Source organism: Oncorhynchus masou, chromosome 28 (genome assembly GCF_036934945.1).
Source record: "Oncorhynchus masou masou isolate Uvic2021 chromosome 28, UVic_Omas_1.1, whole genome shotgun sequence".
Taxonomy (NCBI): Eukaryota; Metazoa; Chordata; class Actinopteri; order Salmoniformes; family Salmonidae; genus Oncorhynchus; species Oncorhynchus masou.
The window spans coordinates 73,193,008-73,210,856 of record NC_088239.1 but is presented as its reverse complement, the minus strand read 5'-3'; the positions used below and the strand labels follow the sequence as shown (position 1 = coordinate 73,210,856).

The 17,849-nt window shown below is 46.1% G+C and overlaps 1 protein-coding gene across 6 annotated transcripts in view; it reads right to left on the bottom strand.

Annotated features, from left to right (window-relative positions):
• Window positions 1-17,849, bottom strand: part of garnl3 (GTPase activating Rap/RanGAP domain like 3) — a 209,267-nt gene that overhangs the window by 116,810 nt on the left and 74,608 nt on the right. The gene's annotated exons all lie outside the window — the stretch shown is intronic.

Below are 17,849 nucleotides of genomic sequence, written 5' to 3'. Positions count from 1 at the left end.
AGAGAGAGAAAGAGAGAGAGAGAGAAAGAGGAGAGAGAGAAAGAGGAGAGTGAGAGAGAGAGAGAGAGGGAGAGAGAAAGAGAAAGAGAAAGGAGGAGAGGGACAGAGAGAAAGAGGAGAGGGAGAGAGAAAGAGAGAAAGAGAAAGGAGGAGAGGGACAGAGAGAAAGAAAGAGGAGAAGGAGAGAGAGAAAAAGAGGAGAGGGGGAGAGAGAGAGAGAGAGAGAGAGAGAGAGGAGCAGGAGAGGACGAGAGAAAGAGGAGAGGGAGAGGACGAGAGAAAGAGGAGAGGGAGAGAAAAAGAGGAGAGGGGGAGAGAGAGAGAGAAAGAGGAGAGGGAGAGAGAAAGAGGAGAGGGAGAGAGAGACAGAGAGAAAAGAGAGAGAGAGAAAGGAGGAGAGGGACAGAGAGAAAGAAAGAGGAGAAGGAGAGAGATAAAGAGGAGAGGGGGAGAGAGATAGAGAAAGAGGAGAGGGAGAGAGAAAGAGGAGAGGGAGAGAGAGACAGAGATAAAAGAGAGAGAAAGATAGGGGAGAGAGAGAGGGGGAGTTAAAGAGAGAGAGAAAGAGGAGAGGGAGAGAGAGACAGAGAGAAGAGAGAGAGAGAAAGAGGAGAGGGAGAGAGAGTGTGTGAGAGAGAGAGAGACAGAGAGAAAAGAGAGAGAGAGATAGGGGAGAGAGAGTGGAGTTGAAGAGAGAAAGAAAGAGGAGAGGGAGAGAGAGAAAGAGGAGAGGGAGAGAGAGAAAGAGGAGAGGGAGAGAGTGAGAGAGAGAGAGAGAGAGAAAGAGGAGAGGGAGAGAGAGAGAAAGATGAGAGAGAGAGAGAAAGAGAAAGATGTGGGAGGAGAGGAGAGGAGAGGAGAGAGGTGAGGAGAGAGAGACACTTTATAGACACAATTCATCTCATGTATAGAGAATTCAAACGCAAATTAAAAGATAAAACACTGCAAGCAATGCTTAAAACAAAACTAGTTCCATTCCATTTACAGCAGCGAGAGAGAAAGAGAAAGGGAGAAAGAGAAAGAGGAGAGGGAGAGAGAGAAAGAGGAGAGGGAGAGAGAGAAAAAGGAGAGGGAGAGAGAGAAAGAGAGAGAGAGAGAAAGAGGAGAGTGAGAGGACGAGAGAAAGAGGAGAGGGAGAGGACGAGAGAAAGAGGAGAGGGAGAGGACGAGAGAAAGAGGAGAGGGAGAGGACGAGAGAAAGAGGAGAGGGAGAAAGATGAGAGGGAGAGGACATGAGAAAGAGGAGAGGGAGAGGATGAGAAAGAGGAGAGAGAGGACGAGAGAAAGAGGAGGGAGAGGACAAGAGAAAGATGAGAGGGAGAGGACATGAGAAAGAGGAGAGGGAGAGGATGAGAGAAAGAGGAGAGGGAGAGGACGAGAGAAAGAGGAGAGGGAGAGGACGAGAGAAAGAGGAGAGGGAGAGGACAAGAGAAAGAGGAGAGGGAGAGGACAAGAGAAAGAGGAGAGGGAGAGGACAAGAGAAAGAGGAGAGGGAGAGGACGAGAGAAAGAGGAGAGGGAGAGGACGAGAGAAAGAGGAGAGGGAGAGAGAGAGAGCGAGCAAGCGAGAGAGAGAGAGGAGAGAGAGAGAAAGAGGAGAGGGAGAAAGAAACATCAGCACCACAGGTAACTTCCACAAAGCTGTGAACGATCTGAGAGACAAGGCAAGAAGGGCATTCTATGCCATCAAAAGGAACATAAATTTCAACATACCAATTAGGATTTGGCTAAAAATACTTGAATCAGTCATAGAGCCCATTGCCCTCTATGGTTGTGAGGTCTGGGGTCCGCTCACCAACCAAGACTTCACAAAATGGGACAAACACCAAATTCAGACTCTGCACGCAGAATTCTGCAAAAAATATCCTCCGTGTACAACATGGAACACCAAATAATGCATGCAGAGCAGAATTAGGCCGATGCCCACTAATTATCAAAATCCAGGAAAGAGCCGTTAAATTTTATAACCACCTAAAAGGAAGCGATTCCCAAACCTTCCATAACAAAGACATCACCTACAGAGAGATGTACCTGGAGAAGAGTCCCCTAAGCAAGCTGGTCCTGGGGCTCTGTTCACAAACACACCCTACAGAGCCCTAGGACAGCAGCACAATCAGACCCAACCAAATCATGAGAAAACAAAAAGATAATTACTTGACACATTGGAAAGAATTTACAAAAAAACAGAGCAAACAAGAATGCTATTTGGCCCTACACAGAGAGTACACAGCGGCAGAATACCTGACCACTGTGACTGACCCAAAATTAAGGAAAGCTTTGACTATGTACAGACTCAGTGAGCATAGCCTTGCTATTGAGAAAGGCCGCCGTAAGGCAGACATGGCTCTCAAGAGAAGACAGGCTATGTGCTCACTGCCCACAAAATGAGGTGGAAACTGAGCTGCACTTCCTAACCTCCTGCCCAATGTATGACCATATTAGAGAGACATATTTCCCTCAGATTACACAGATCCACAAAGAATTCGAAAACAAATCCAATTTTGAAAAACTCCCATATCTACTGGGTGAAATTCCACAGTGTGCCATCAGAGCAGCAAGATTTGTGACCTGTTGCCACGAGAAAAGGGCAACCAGTGAAGAACACGCACCATTGTAAATGCAACCCATATCTATGCTTATTTATTTTATCTTGTGTCCTTTACCATTTGTACATTGTAAAAACACTGTATATATATATATATATAATATGACATTTGTAATGTCTTTATTGTTTTGAAACTTCTGTATGTGTGATGTCTACTGTTAATTTGTATTGTTTATTTCACTTTATATATTATCTACCTTACTTGCTTTGGCAATGTTAACACATGTTTCCCATGCCAATAAAGCACTTGAATTGAATTGAATTGAGAGAGAGAGAGAAAGAGGAGAGAGAGAAAGAGGAGAGTGAGAGAGAGAGAGAGAGAGAGAGAGAGAGAGAGAGAGAGAGAGAGAGAGAGAGAGAGAGAGAGAAAGAGGAGACAGTTGAGAACAAGTTCTCATTTTACAAATGCGACCTGGCCAAGATAAAGCAAGGCAGTGCGACAAATACATCAACACAGAGTTACACATAAACAAACGCACAGTCAATAACACAAAATAAAAGAAAAATAGAAAGATCTATGTTCAGTGTGTGAAAATGTAGAAGAGTAGGTAGGCAATAAATAGGCCATAGAGGTGAAAATAATTACAATTTAGCATTAATACTGGAGTGATAGATGTGCAGATGATGATGTGCAAGTCGAGATACTGGGTTGCAAAGAGCAAGAGGGTATGTAATAATATGGGGATGAGGTAGTCGCGCGTGCTATTTACAGATAGAGATGAACTGTACCTGTACACAGCCTGTCTGGGAAATGGAACCATAGGCCGGGTTTCAATCCGATTGCGCTTTATTTTTATTGAGCTGACATATGCCACTTTTACTGTGAATGCGAACACATCGGATTGAATCCCGGCCACAGTGAGTCATCCTCTGTGTTGTCCTCAGTCCTAATAATGATGCTAGCTTTTGTTTACAATGGTCCTCCGGTGACAATACAGGACCTGCTGGGACCAGCTTCATCCACTGTGTTGTGTGATTGTGTTTACTACTCTCCATAGCAAAAGAGGAGGAAGTAGCCATCTTCACCTGTCTCTCCATCAACCTGACATTTCTTCTCACTGTGGAGACATGACATCCTCTCTCCTTTCCTTTCCTTCCCCTCCTCCTCTCCTCTCACCCCCTTGCCCCGCATACCGCACAAAGCCTGGTTGCCTGGCAACCCAACACAGAACCTCTCCTTTCTGCTCTCTCCATCTTCTCCCTCTACTCAGTTGCTCTCTCCCTCTTCCCTCTCTAACTCTTCTGTCATTCTCTGAATGATATGGGGTGTCTCTCTCCCTCTTCCCTCTCTAAGTCTCCTGTCATTCTCTGAATGATATGGGGTGTCTCTCTCCCTCTTCCCTCTCTAACTCTTCTGTCATTCTCTGAATGATATAGGGTGTCTCTCTCCCTCTTCCCTCTCTAAGTCTTCTGTCATTCTCTGAATGATATGGGGTGTCTCTCTCCCTCTTCCCTCTCTAAGTCTTCTGTCATTCTCTGAATGATATGGGGTGTCTCTCTCCCTCTTCCCTCTCTAACTCTTCTGTCATTCTCTGAATGATATGGGGTGTCTCTCTCCCTCTTCCCTCTCTAACTCTTCTGTCTTCTGTCATTCTCTGAATGATATAAACTCTGTTTCTGTCATTCTCTGAATGATATAAAGTTGTGCCAAAGTGTTCACCAAAATGTGGCACAGTGCTGGCACACCAGACTCTCTCTGCATGCATGTGTGTGTGTTCTGCCGCAGATGGTCTATAATGGTCAGAAGAAGCCAAGAGGAGAACAGGAAGTCCAGGATGCTGACGTGTGTTTATGGGGGGTTGGGGGTTATGCAATGTAGGCAGTTTTCCATGTCTATAATTCTATGCTGCACTGCAGCTCCTAGAGACTAGGACATTCTATCCACTCGTATATATCATAGTAATGGAATAAGTACAACACTGTGTATTAGGTCATGGTTTAAACTAGACGTCAACCGATTATGATTTTTCAACGCCGATAACAATACCCTGCAACGCAGGACAAGCTAGTAGGAACAGGCCTCTCTCTGGGCATGAGAGGACACATACAGGCCTAAAGGCCCTAACTCCCTATCCAGGAAACAGGCCTCTCTCTGGGCATGAGAGGACACATACAGGCCTAAAGGCCCTAACTCCCTATCCAGGAAACAGGCCTCTCTCTGGGCATGAGAGGACACATACAGGCCTAAAGGCCCTAACTCCCTATCCAGGAAACAGGCCTCTCTCTGGGCATGAGAGGAAAAATACAGGCCTAAAGGCCCTAACTCCCTATCAAGGAACAGGCCTCTCACTGGGCATGAGAGGACACTAGTAATATCATCAACCATGTGTAGTGATTATGTGAAGATTGATTGTTTTTTATAAGATTAGTTTAATGCTAGCTAGCAACTTACCTTGGCTCCTTGTAGCCACAAGGTCCTTTTGATGCTGCACTGACGTAACAGGTGGTCAGCCTGCCACACGGTCTCCTCGTCGATTGCAATGTAATCGGCCATAATCGGCGTCCAAAAAGGCTGATTACTGATTGTTACGAAAACTTGAAATCGCCCCTAATTAATCGGCCATGAATCGGTCGACCTCTTGTTTAAACAGCAGTGTGTGCGTGTGTGTGTGTGTGCATTCATGTGCCTGTATTTGTGTGTGTGTGTCATTGTTTATGTGTTTTTGTCTGTGGTTGTACGCATTCACAGGACTGTGTGTGTGTGTGTGTGTGTGTGTGTGTGTGTGTGTGTGTGTGTGTATGTGTGTGTGTGTGTGTGTTCATGTGTGTATTTGTGTGTGCAGTTGTGTTTTTGTCTGTTCACTGGACTGTATATATGTGTGTGTGTGTGTGTGTGTGTGTGTGTGTGTGTGTGTGTGTGTGTGTGTGTGTGTGTGTGTGTGTGTGTGTGTGTGTGTGTGTGTGCACGTGTGTGCGTGTTTGTGCGTGTGTGTGGACGAGTGTGTGTGTGTGCAAGTGTGTGTGTTTGTGTGTGTTTGTGTGTGTGTTTGTGTGCGTGTGTGTGTGTGTGCGTGTGTGTGTTTGTGTGTGCGAGTGTTTGTGTGTGTGTGTGTGTGTGTGTGGATGTGTGTGTGCGAGTGTGTGTGTGCGAGTGTGTGTGTGCGAGTGTGTGTGTTTGTGTGTGTGCGAGTGCGTGCGAGTGTGTGTGTTTGTGTGTGTGCGAGTGTGTATGTGCGAGTGTGTGTGTGTTTGTGTGTGTGCGAGTGTGTGTGTTTGTGTTGGGTCCTGTCTGGTTGAGCGTGTGTGTCAGTAGGACAGTGTTGGGTCCTGTCTGGTTGAGTGTGTGAGTCAGTAGGACAGTGTTGGGTCCTGTCTGGTTGAGTGTGTGAGTCAGTCGGAGAGTGTTGGGTTCTGTCTGGTTGAGTGTGTGAGTCAGTAGGACAGTGTTGGGTCCTGTCTGGTTGAGTGTGTGAGTCAGTAGGACAGTGTTGGGTCCTGTCTGGTTGAGTGTGTGAGTCAGTCGGAGAGTGTTGGGTTCTGTCTGGTTGAGCGTGTGAGTCAGTAGGACAGTGTTGGGTCCTGTCTGGTTGAGTGTGTGCGTCAGTAGGACAGTGTTGGGTCCTGTCTGATTGAGTGTGTGAGTCAGTAGGACAGTGTTGGGTCCTGTCTGGTTGAGTGTGTGCGTCAGTAGGACAGTGTTGGGTCCTGTCTGGTTGAGTGTGTGAGTCAGTAGGACAGTGTTGGGTCCTGACTGGTTGAGCGTGTGAGTCAGTAGGACAGTGTTGGGTCCTGTCTGGTTGAGTGTGTGAGTCAGTAGGACAGTGTTGGGTCCTGTCTGGTTGAGTGTGTGAGTCTGTAGGACAGTGTTGGGTCCTGTCTGGTTGAGTGTGTGAGTCTGTAGGACAGTGTTGGGTCCTGTCTGGTTGAGTGTGTGAGTCTGTAGGACAGTGTTGGGTCCTGTCTGGTTGAGTGTGTGAGTCAGTAGGACAGTGTTGGGTCCTGACTGGTTGAGCGTGTGTGTCAGTAGGACAGTGTTGGGTCCTGTCTGGTTGAGCATGTGAGTCAGTAGGACAGTGTTGGGTCCTGTCTGGTTGAGTGTGTGAGTCAGTAGGACAGTGTTGGGTCTTGTCTGGTTGAGTGTGTGTGTGTGAGTCAGTAGGACAGTGTTGGGTCCCCTCTGGTTGAGTGTGTGAGTCAGTAGGACAGTGTTGGGTCCTGTCTGGTTGAGTGTGTGAGTCTGTAGGACAGTGTTGGGTCCTGTCTGGTTGAGTGTGTGAGTCAGTAGGACAGTGTTGGGTCCTGTCTGGTTGAGTGTGTGAGTCAGTAGGACAGTGTTGGGTCCTGTCTGGTTGAGTGTGTGAGTCAGTAGGACAGTGTTGGGTCCTGTCTGGTTGAGCGTGTGTGTCAGTAGGACAGTGTTGGGTCCTGTCTGGTTGAGTGTGTGAGTCAGTAGGACAGTGTTGGGTCCTGTCTGGTTGAGTGTGTGAGTCAGTAGGACAGTGTTGGGTCCTGTCTGGTTGAGTGTGTGAGTCAGTAGGACAGTGTTGGGTCCTGTCTGGTTGAGTGTGTGAGTCAGTAGGACAGTGTTGGGTCCTGTCTGGTTGAGTGTGTGAGTCAGTAGGACAGTGTTGGGTCCTGTCTGGTTGAGTGTGTGAGTCTGTAGGACAGTGTTGGGTCCTGTCTGGTTGAGTGTGTGAGTCAGTAGGACAGTGTTGGGTCCTGTCTGGTTGAGTGTGTGAGTCTGTAGGACAGTGTTGGGTCCTGTCTGGTTGAGTGTGTGACTCAGTAGGACAGTGTTGGGTCCTGACTGGTTGAGCGTGTGAGTCAGTAGGACAGTGTTGGGTCCTGTCTGGTTGAGTGTGTGAGTCAGTAGGACAGTGTTGGGTCCCGTCTGGTTGAGTGTGTGAGTCAGTAGGACAGTGTTGGGTCCTGTCTGGTTGAGCGTGTGAGTCAGTAGGACAGTGTTGGGTCCTGTCTGGTTGAGTGTGTGAGTCAGTAGGACAGTGTTGGGTCCTGTCTGGTTGAGTGTGTGAGTCAGTAGGACAGTGTTGGGTCCTGTCTGGTTGAGTGTGTGAGTCAGTAGGACAGTGTTGGGTCCTGTCTGGTTGAGTGTGTGAGTCAGTAGGACAGTGTTGGGTCCCCTCTGGTTGAGTGTGTGAGTCAGTAGGACAGTGTTGGGTCCTGTCTGGTTGAGTGTGTGAGTCAGTAGGACAGTGTTGGGTCCTGTCTGGTTGAGTGTGTGAGTCAGTAGGACACTGTGTTGGGTCCTGTCTGGTTGAGTGTGTGAGTCAGTAGGACAGTGTTGGGTCCTGTCTGGTTGAGTGTGTGAGTCAGTAGGACAGTGTTGGGTCCTGTCTGGTTGAGTGTGTGAGTCTGTAGGACAGTGTTGGGTCCTGTCTGGTTGAGCGTGTGAGTCAGTAGGACAGTGTTGGGTCCTGACTGGCTGAGTGTGTGAGTCAGTAGGACAGTGTTGGGTCCTATCTGGTTGAGTGTGTGAGTCAGTAGGACAGTGTTGGGTCCTGTCTGGTTGAGTGTGTGAGTCTGTAGGACAGTGTTGGGTCCTGTCTGGTTGAGCGTGTGAGTCAGTAGGACAGTGTTGGGTCCTGACTGGTTGAGCGTGTGTGTCAGTAGGACAGTGTTGGGTCCTGTCTGGTTGAGTGTGTGAGTCAGTAGGACAGTGTTGGGTCCTGTCTGGTTGAGTGTGTGAGTCAGTAGGACAGTGTTGGGTCCTGTCTGGTTGAGTGTGTGAGTCAGTAGGACAGTGTTGGGTCCTGTCTGGTTGAGTGTGTGAGTCAGTAGGACAGTGTTGGGTCCTGTCTGGTTGAGTGTGTGAGTCAGTAGGACAGTGTTGGGTCCTGTCTGGTTGAGCGTGTGAGTCAGTAGGACAGTGTTGGGTCCTGTCTGGTTGAGTGTGTGAGTCAGTAGGACAGTGTTGGGTCCTGTCTGGTTGAGTGTGTGAGTCAGTAGGACAGTGTTGGGTCCTGTCTGGTTGAGCATGTGAGTCAGTAGGACAGTGTTGGGTCCTGTCTGGTTGAGTGTGTGAGTCAGTAGGACAGTGTTGGGTCCTGTCTGGTTGAGTGTGTGTGTCAGTAGGACAGTCAGTAGGACAGTGTTGGGTCCTGTCTGGTTGAGTGTGTGAGTCAGTAGGACAGTGTTGGGTCCTGTCTGGTTGAGTGTGTGAGTCAGTAGGACAGTGTTGGGTCCTGTCTGGTTGAGCGTGTGTGTCAGTAGGACAGTGTTGGGTCCTGTCTGGTTGAGTGTGTGAGTCTGTAGGACAGTGTTGGGTCCTGTCTGGTTGAGTGTGTGAGTCAGTAGGACAGTGTTGGGTCCTGTCTGGTTGAGTGTGTGAGTCAGTAGGACAGTGTTGGGTCCTGTCTGGTTGAGTGTGTGAGTGATGAACGTGGAGTGAAGGTCTGAGCGGTGCTCTCTCGTCTCTTCTCTACTCCTGCAACATTAACCGTCCAATCACAGGATAATGGAGGGAAAACCAATGCAGCGTGCAATGAGAGCACCACATCCCCTCCTCTGAGTGTGTGTGTGAGAGGGTGTGTGTGAGAATGTCAGAGAATAAGGGTGTGTGAGGGCAGAAAAGATCATTTGATTGTATGTGTGAAAAAGAGCGAGAGAAAGAAAAACAGAAAGAGTAGGTGTATGTAAGTATGTGTGTGTGTGTGTGTGTGTGTGTGTGTGTGTGTGTGTGTGTGTGTGTGTGTGTGTGTGTGTGTGTGTGTGTGCACGTGTGTGTGTGTTCGTGTGCATGCTTATCTGTGTGTGATGCATGTGTGCATACGCCCCTGATTCTAAATCATGCAACAGCAGAATAGTAGAGGAAAAGCCTTCACTCTCATTATTCCCTGTGGACCTGCTGTGTGTTCCACTCAGAGCCAGAGAGAGGGAGGATAAGAGATGGAGGGGGAGATGAGAGGAGGGAGGGAGGATAAAAGATGGAGGGGGAGATGAGAGGAGGGAGGGAGGATAAGAAGATGGGGAGCCCTCCCTGCTACGCAAGAGTGAGAGGAGACAGGTAGAGAGAGAGAGAGAGAGAGAGAGAGAGAGAGAGAGAGAGTGAAAGAGAGAGAGAGAGAGTGAGCGAGAGAGAGTGAGAGAGTGAAAGAGAGAGAGAAAGAGAGAGAGAGAGAGAGAAAGAGAGAGAGTGAGAGAGAGAGAGAGAGACAGAGGGGGCAACCAGTGGAACACAAATAACTTTGTAAATAAAATTTCATACTTCAACTACTTGCACATTGTTACAACACTGTACATAGCCAATAATATAATATTTGAAATGTCTATATTCTTTTAAACTTTTGTGAGGGTAATGTTTACTAATGTTTCCATTGTTTATTTCACTTTTGTTTATTGTCTATACCATTTGCTTTGGCAATGTAAACATATGTTTCCCATGCCAGTAAAGCCCTTTGAATTGAATTGAGAGAGAGCGACAGAGTAAGTAGGGTGCAGGAAATGAGAGAGTGGCAGATACAAAACCAGAGGGGGACAGAGAGAGAAAGTGGTACATGGTAAACAACCGAAAGAAGAATGATAAAAGAATAATAGCCGTCTATACAGTTGTAACCCCATGGGTGAGCGTGGTAACCCTATGGGTGAGCGTGGTAACCCTAAAGTTTATTGATAGCCTGCCTCGATAAGACACACACACAATTACACACAGTACACATCTTAAATAGCTCCCATTTTGCGTTGCAGCTCAAACATTTCACAAACACAATTGAGCCCTCAGTGTACTAAAAGGGGCTGAGATTTCCCCCGAGGCCTGCAGGAGAGAGGAGAGGACTGCTGTTTAGATAGAGATGGAGGGTGAGGGAGGGAGGGGAAAGGGTGAGAGAGTGAGGGAAGGGGAAGATAAGAAGGAGAGGGGGAGATAAGAGGGAGAGAGGATGGGAGGGTGGGAGAAAGGGAGATAGCTGATAGATACTTGATCTCATCAGAGTGACTGTTTATGCACACTCATGGGTCATAGGAGAGAGGGAGAGGGAGATTCATTTCTCTACCATAAGCCGCCTCCGACATAATTTTTGAGAATTTGGCAGTACATCCAACCAACCTCACAACAGCAGACCACATGTAACCACGCCAGCCTTTTTGTGGGTAAAAAACGAATTCTGATTGGCTGGATGTGGCTCCCTAATAGGTGGGCCTATGCCCTCCCAGGACCACGCATGTCTGCACCCATGACCAGTCATGTGAAATCCATAGATTAGGGCCTAATTCATTTATTTCAATTGACTGACTTCGTTTTAGGAACTGTAACTCAGTAAAATCGTTGAAATTGTTGCATGTTGCATTGAACAAGGTTCATGAAGTCAATAACTTGCTTGTAACAAATGACATTCATATTCTGACTATCTCTGAAGCTCACTTAGATAATACCTTTGATGATACAGTGGTAGCAATACATGGTTATAACATCTACCGAAAAGCCAGAAATGCCATTGGGGGCGGTGTTGCGGTCTATATTCAGATCCACTTTCCTGTAAAGCTTAGAAAGGATCTCATGTTAATATGGCTACAGGTTCATCTGCCTCACCTGAAGCCCATTCTTGTGGGAAGCTACTATAGACCACCAAGTGCTAACATTCAGTATCTGGATAATATGTGTGAAATGCTTGATAATGTGATATCAACAGAGAGGTATATTTCCTGGTGACTTAAATATTGACTGGCTTTCATCAAGCTGCCCACTCAAGAAAAAGCTTCAAACTGTAACCAGTGCCTGCAACCTGGTTATCAGTCAACCTACCAAGGTTGTTACAAACAGCACAGGAATAAATCATCAACATGTATTGATCACATTTTTACTGACACTGCAGATATTTGCTTTAAAGCAATATCCAAATCCATAGGATGTAGTGATCACAATATAATAGCCATATCTAGGAAAACCAAAGTTCCAAAGGCTGGGCTTAATATAGTGAATAAGAGGTCATACAATAAGTGTTGTAGTGATTCATATGTTGATGATGTAAAGAATATTTGCTGGTTTGTGGTGTAATGAGGAGCAACCAGACACTGCACTTGACGCATTTATGAAACTACTTATTTCAGTTACTAACAAGCAGCACCCATTAAGAAAATGACTGTAAAAACTGTTCATTGATGAGGAATTAAAAAATTGTATGGCAAGGTATGGCAATATGTCTGGCAGCACAACCAATTGGCAAATGTACTGCAAATTGAGATTTTTTTTAACCTTTATTTAACTAGGCAAATCAGTTAAGAACAAATTCTTATTTTCCATGATGGCCTAGGAACAGTGGGTTAACTGCCTTGTTCAGGGGCAGAATGGCAGATTTTTACCTTGACAGCTCGGGGATTTGATCTTGCAACCTTTCAGTTACTAGTCCAATGCTCTAACCACTAGGCTACCTGACACTCCAAATCATGTGACTAAACTAAATAAAAATCCAATTAAACTATACTATGAAACAATTGGATTTAAAGAATGATAGCACTTGCACTTCAGTTAAAAAGTTAAAAAGCTTTGTAGCACCTTAAATGATATTTTGGGCAAAATACTGCACAAAATACCCCACAAATTATCAAGGCACACCTGTTAATTGAAATGCTTTCCAGGTGACTACCTCATGAACCTGGTTGAGAGAATGCCAAAAGTGTGCAAAGCTGTCATCAAGGTAAAGGGTGGCTACTTTGAAAAATATAAAACATATTTTGATCCATAGGTGTTATTTCATAGTTGTGATGTCTTCACTATTATTCTACAATGAAGAACATAATTCAGAAAACCCCGGAATTAGTAGGTGTGTCTAAACTTTTGACTGGTACTGTATATTTGTATTTATTTATTTTGCTCAGAAACCTTATTGGGGAACCCTGGTCTAAGCTTGAATGGCCCCAATAGGGATGTTTTGGAGCAGTAGACCTTAGAACGCATGTGGGCTGTTCTGGGAGGCTGTGGCTGCTTGAGGTGCCTTGTGTTGGGCACGCACTTCAGGCGAGCCTGGAGATCACAAAGAGAGAGATTGAGAGGGATGGTGTGATGTCAGAACATGTGGTAGGCCGTCATTGTAAATAATAATTTATTCTTAACTGACTTACCTAGTTAAATAAAGGTTAAATACAAATAAATAAATAAAAAGTGTGCGTGTGTGTGTGTGTGTCTGTGTGTGTGTGTGTCTCTGGGTGTGTCTGTGTGTGTGTGTGTGTGTGGTACAGTACTTCTTGGACCACCGTGGGCCATTGTTTATCCCCCAGTCACAGAAATGGTCTATAGCCCCAGTGATTTCCAACCGGATGACAGAGTAACGTTTGAACTCCAGCACATCAAACATTCAATTCAAAACAACTTTATTTATGTCCACAGGGATAAAACAGCCTTCAGGTAAACACAAGAGGCAGGTCTCTAAATACGCAGAGTCACCTTGAAAAACAACATGGTCAGTGGTGGGAAAAGTAGCACATATTCATCCTTGAGTAGAAGTAAAACGTTCTAGTAAATGCTATACATCAAATTCCTTATATGAAGCAAACCAGACAGCACCATGTTATTTATTTTGTTGTGAACAGACAGGGGCACACCCCAACACTCAGACTTCATTTACAAACTTAGTATTTGTGTTTAGTGAGTCCGCCAGATCAGAGGCAGTAGGGATGACAATGCATGAATTGGACCATAATTCTGTCCTGCCTGAGCATTCGAAATGTACATGTTTGGTGTCAGGGAAAATATATGGTAAAAAGTACATATTTTCTTTCGGAATGTGGTGGAGTAAAAGTAAACGTTGTCAAAAATATAAATATTAAAGTACATAAAGTGCAGAAAACTACTTAAGTAGCACTTTAAAGTATTTTTACTTAAGTACTTTACACCACTGACTATGGTTAGCATTAGCTACAGTAAACAACCCAAATTACATTTTGATGGAATCAGTTGACCGACAACAAACCAAACCTTAATATTGGCATCAGTGACAACATTCACCCGCGACAAACCAAAGCAATAGAAAGAATAGAATGTCTTTACCAACTGTTTTCTGACTCAGTTTGTCTGTTATTATTGTATAGTCCCAACTAACAGTCAATAAAAGTGGCCAAGATAAGGTAAATGCATGGTGAATGTAAGGTTAGAGGGAATGAATGGTAGCTTTTAGCCTAGTGACCGTTAGCATTGGACGACCTGTTGTGTGTTCATACCCGGTTTGGTAAGTGCTATAATAGCATATTAGCCCTAGCAAAACAGCAATGTTGTGTCCCCAACAATAACTTCACAATGGAAGCAACGTTACGTGTCACCACAAAAGCCATGGCCCTTGGCATGGGAAACAACTACTTCTACGTAGGAGAGCAGGTGACGTCACCAATACAAATCAAACTTTATTTGTCACATGCGCCGAGTACAACAAGTGTAGACCTTACCGTGAAATGCTTACTTACAAGCCCTTAACCAACAGTGCAGTTCAAGAAGAGTTAAGAAAATATTTACCAAATAAACTAAAGTAAAACAAATAATGAAAAGTAACACAATAAGAATAACAATAACAAGGCTCTATACAGGGGGTACCGGTACCAAGTCAGTATGCAGGGGTACAGGTTAGTTGAGGTCATTTGTACATGTAGGTAGGGGTGAAGTGACTATGCATAGATAATAAACAACGAGTAGCAGCATTGTACAAAAGGGGGGGGGGGATCAATGTAAATTGTCCGGTGGCAATTTTATTAATTGTTCTGCAGTCTTATGGCTTGGGGGTAGAAGCTGTTGAGGAGCCTTTTGGTCCTAGATTTGGCGCTCCGGTACCGCTTTGCAATGCGGTAGTAGAGAAAACAGTCTATAACTTGGGCTTTCCTCTGACACGCCTATGATATAAATCAAATCAAATGTATTTATATAGCCCTTCGTACATCAGCTGATATCTCAAAGTGCTGTACAGAAACAGATATAAGTCCTGGATGGCAGGACGTTTGGCTCCAGTGATGTACTGGGCCGTATGTACTACCCTCTGTAGCGCCTTACGGTCAGATGCCGAGCAGTTGTCCTACCAGGCATTGATGCAACCGGTCAGGATGCTCTGGTGCAGCTGGGGACCCATAACAAGTCTTTCCAGTCTCCTGAGGAGGATTAGGTTTCGTTGTTCCCTCTTCACGACTGTCTTGGTGTGTTTGGACCATGAGAGTTCGTTGGTGATGTGGATACCTGTAGTCCACATCAGCTCCTTTGTCTTGCTCACATTGAGGGAGAAGGTGTTGTCCTAGTACCACACTGCCAGGTCTCTGGCCTCCCTATAGGCTGTCTCATCGTTGTCGGTGATCAGGCCTACCACTGTTGTGTCATCAGCAAACTTAATGATGGGGTTGGAGTCGAGTTTGGCTACGCAGTTGTGGGTGAACAGGGAGTAAATGAGGGGACTAAGTACACACCCTGAGGGGCCCTAGTGTTAAGGATCAGCGTGACAGACGTGTTGTTGCCTACGCGTACCACATGGGGGCGGCCCATCAGGAAGTCCAGGATCCAGTTGCAGAGGGAGGTGTTTAGTCCCAGTGGCCTTAGCTTATTGATGAGCTTCGTGGGCACTATGGTGTTGAACGCTGAGCTGTAGTCACTGAAACGCATTCTCATGTAGGTGTTTCTTTTGTCCAGGTGGGAAAGGGCAGTGTGGAGTGCAATTGAGATTGCGTCATCTGTGGATCTGTTGGGGTGGTATGCGAATTTTGGTGGGTCTAGGGTGTCCGGGAGGATGGTGTTGATGTGAGCCATGACCAGCCTTTCAAAGCACTTCATGGCTACTGACGTGAGTGCTACGGGGCGGTAATCATTTAGGCAGGTTACCTTCGCTTCCTTGGGCACAGGGACTATGGTGGTCTGCTTGAAACATGTAGGTATTACAAGCTCGGTCAGGTAGAGGTTGAAAATGTCAGTGAAGACTCTTGACAGTTGGTCCGCGCATGCTTTGAGTACACGTACTGGTAGTCTGTCTGCCCCAGAGGCTTTGTGAATGTTGACCTGTTTAAAGGTTTTGTTCACATCGGCTACCGAGAGCATTATCACACAATCACTGAGACAGCTGGTGCTCTCGTGCATGCTACAGTGTTGCTTGCCTCAAAGCGAGCATAAAAGGCATTTAGCTCATCTGGTAGGCTCACGTCACTAGGCAGCTCACGTCTGGGTTTCCCTTTGTAGTCCGTAATAGTTTTCAAACCCTCCCACATCCGAAAAGCATCAGAGCCGGTCTAGTAGGATTCAATCTTAATCCTGTATTGACACTTTGCTTGTTTGATGGTTTGTCTGAGGCCATAGCGAGATTTCTTATGAGCATCCAGGTTAGTCTCCCATTGCTTGAAAGCGGAATCTCTAGCCTTTAGCTTGATGCGGATGTTGCCTGTAATCCATGGCTTCTGGTTGGAATATGTACGTACGGCCACTGTGGGGACGACACTGTCGATGCACTTATTGATGAAGCCGATGACTGAGGTGGTGTATTCCTCAATGCCATTGGATGAATCCCGGAACATATTCCAGTCTCTGCTAGCAAAACAGTCCTGTACCGTAGCATCCGCGTCACCTGACCACTTCCGTATTGAGCGAGTCACTGGTACTTCTTGCTTTAGTTTTTGCTTGTAAGCAGGAATCAGGAGGATATAATTATGGTCAGATTTGGAGTGCATGAGAGATGGTCAGAAATGGAGTGCATGAGAGAGCTTTGTATGCATCTCTGTGTGTGGCATGCTGGTAAAATTGTGTATGCATCCTCTGGCTGCACATGTGACCAGATAAATTTTGGCTAAACTGATTTAAGTTTGCCTAATTTAATGTCCCCGGCCACTAGGAGTGCCGCTTCTGGGTGAGCATTTTCTTCTTTGCTTATGGCCTTATAGAATTGGTTGAGAGCAGTCTTAGTGCCAGCTTCGTTCTGGGGTGGTAAATAGACAGCTGCGAATAATATAGATCAGATCTCTCTCAGTAGATAGTGTGGTCAGCTTATCATAAGGTACTCTACCTCAGGCGAGCAATAACTCGAGACTTCTTTAATATTAGACATTGCGCACCAGCTGTTATTGACAAATAGTCACACACCCCCACCCCTCGTCTTACCAGACGTAGCTTCTCTGTTCTGCCAGTGCATGCTACTAGCGTAAACACAGCTAACTAGATAACCATTCCACATTGGCAAGAAAGGCCACATACACATACAGTGTTAATGCGTGTGTCAGTCTGTGTGTGTGTGTGTGTGTGTGTGTGTGTGTGTGTGTGTGTGTGTGTGTGTGTGTGTGTGTGTGTGTGTGTGTGTGTGTGTGTGTGTGTGTGTGTGTGTGTGTGTGCGTGCGTGCGTGCGTGCGTGCGTGCGTGCGTGCGTGCGTGCGTGCGTGCGTGCGTGCGTGCGTGCGTGCGTGCGTGCGTGCGTGCGTGCGTGCGTGCGTGTGTGTGTATGTGTGTGTGTGTGTGTGTGTGTGTGTGTGTGTGTGTGTGTGTGTGTGTGTGTGTGTGTGTGTGTGTGTGTGTGTGTGTGTGTGTGTGTGTGTGCGTGCGTGCATGTTTGTCTGTCTGTGTGTTTATGATATGATTCTGTAAGGATGGCATGGGGGGAATAATGGGAGCCCTATGTGGGCTGGCAGACAGGACAGAGAGTGTAATGGAGGTGGAGTTCTAGTCTTGAAAACATTATAGGGAGAAGGGGATGAGAAGGTTAGGGAGGGATTGAGGGGTGACAGGGGCTGAGAGTGGCCTCACTGAGGGGTGCAGTTAGCCAGAATCACATGGTGGATGCTGAAGAGAGGACGGCTTCACCCCAAAGCTGTCGCCCTCTGTATGTCACAGCCTGCCTTGTCACATCTCATTCCCTTCCAGCTGAGGTGTGTGTGTGTTTGCATGCGTGTGTGTGTGTGTGTGTGTGTGTGTGTGTGTGTGTGTGTGTGTGTGTGTGTGTGTGTGTTATTTTAACTTGAATTTATTTACATTGCATTACAGAAAGCTGGTCAAATAAACAATCTAAATATATAGATTTGAATCGAAAGCAGAAAACAGTCAGTAAGGAGTGTGAAGGGATGTTTCTAAATGTTTTCTTTACATGAATGGCTGGATATCAAACTGAACCCCTTCATTAAGGATGGTGAGAGCCGAACACACATACACACACACACTTAAACCAATAAGTTATTTTACATATACAGAGACACATACGCACACACATACACACAGACTTACATAGACTCCTACCCTCTCCTTCCTGTCACTCTTTCTCTTTATTCTTCTGTCTGTCAGCAGCAATTCCTTTAAAAGTAATGCAAAGCCTGATTGTGTGATGTACAATAAAGCCAAACAAGCGACCATTAAAGTG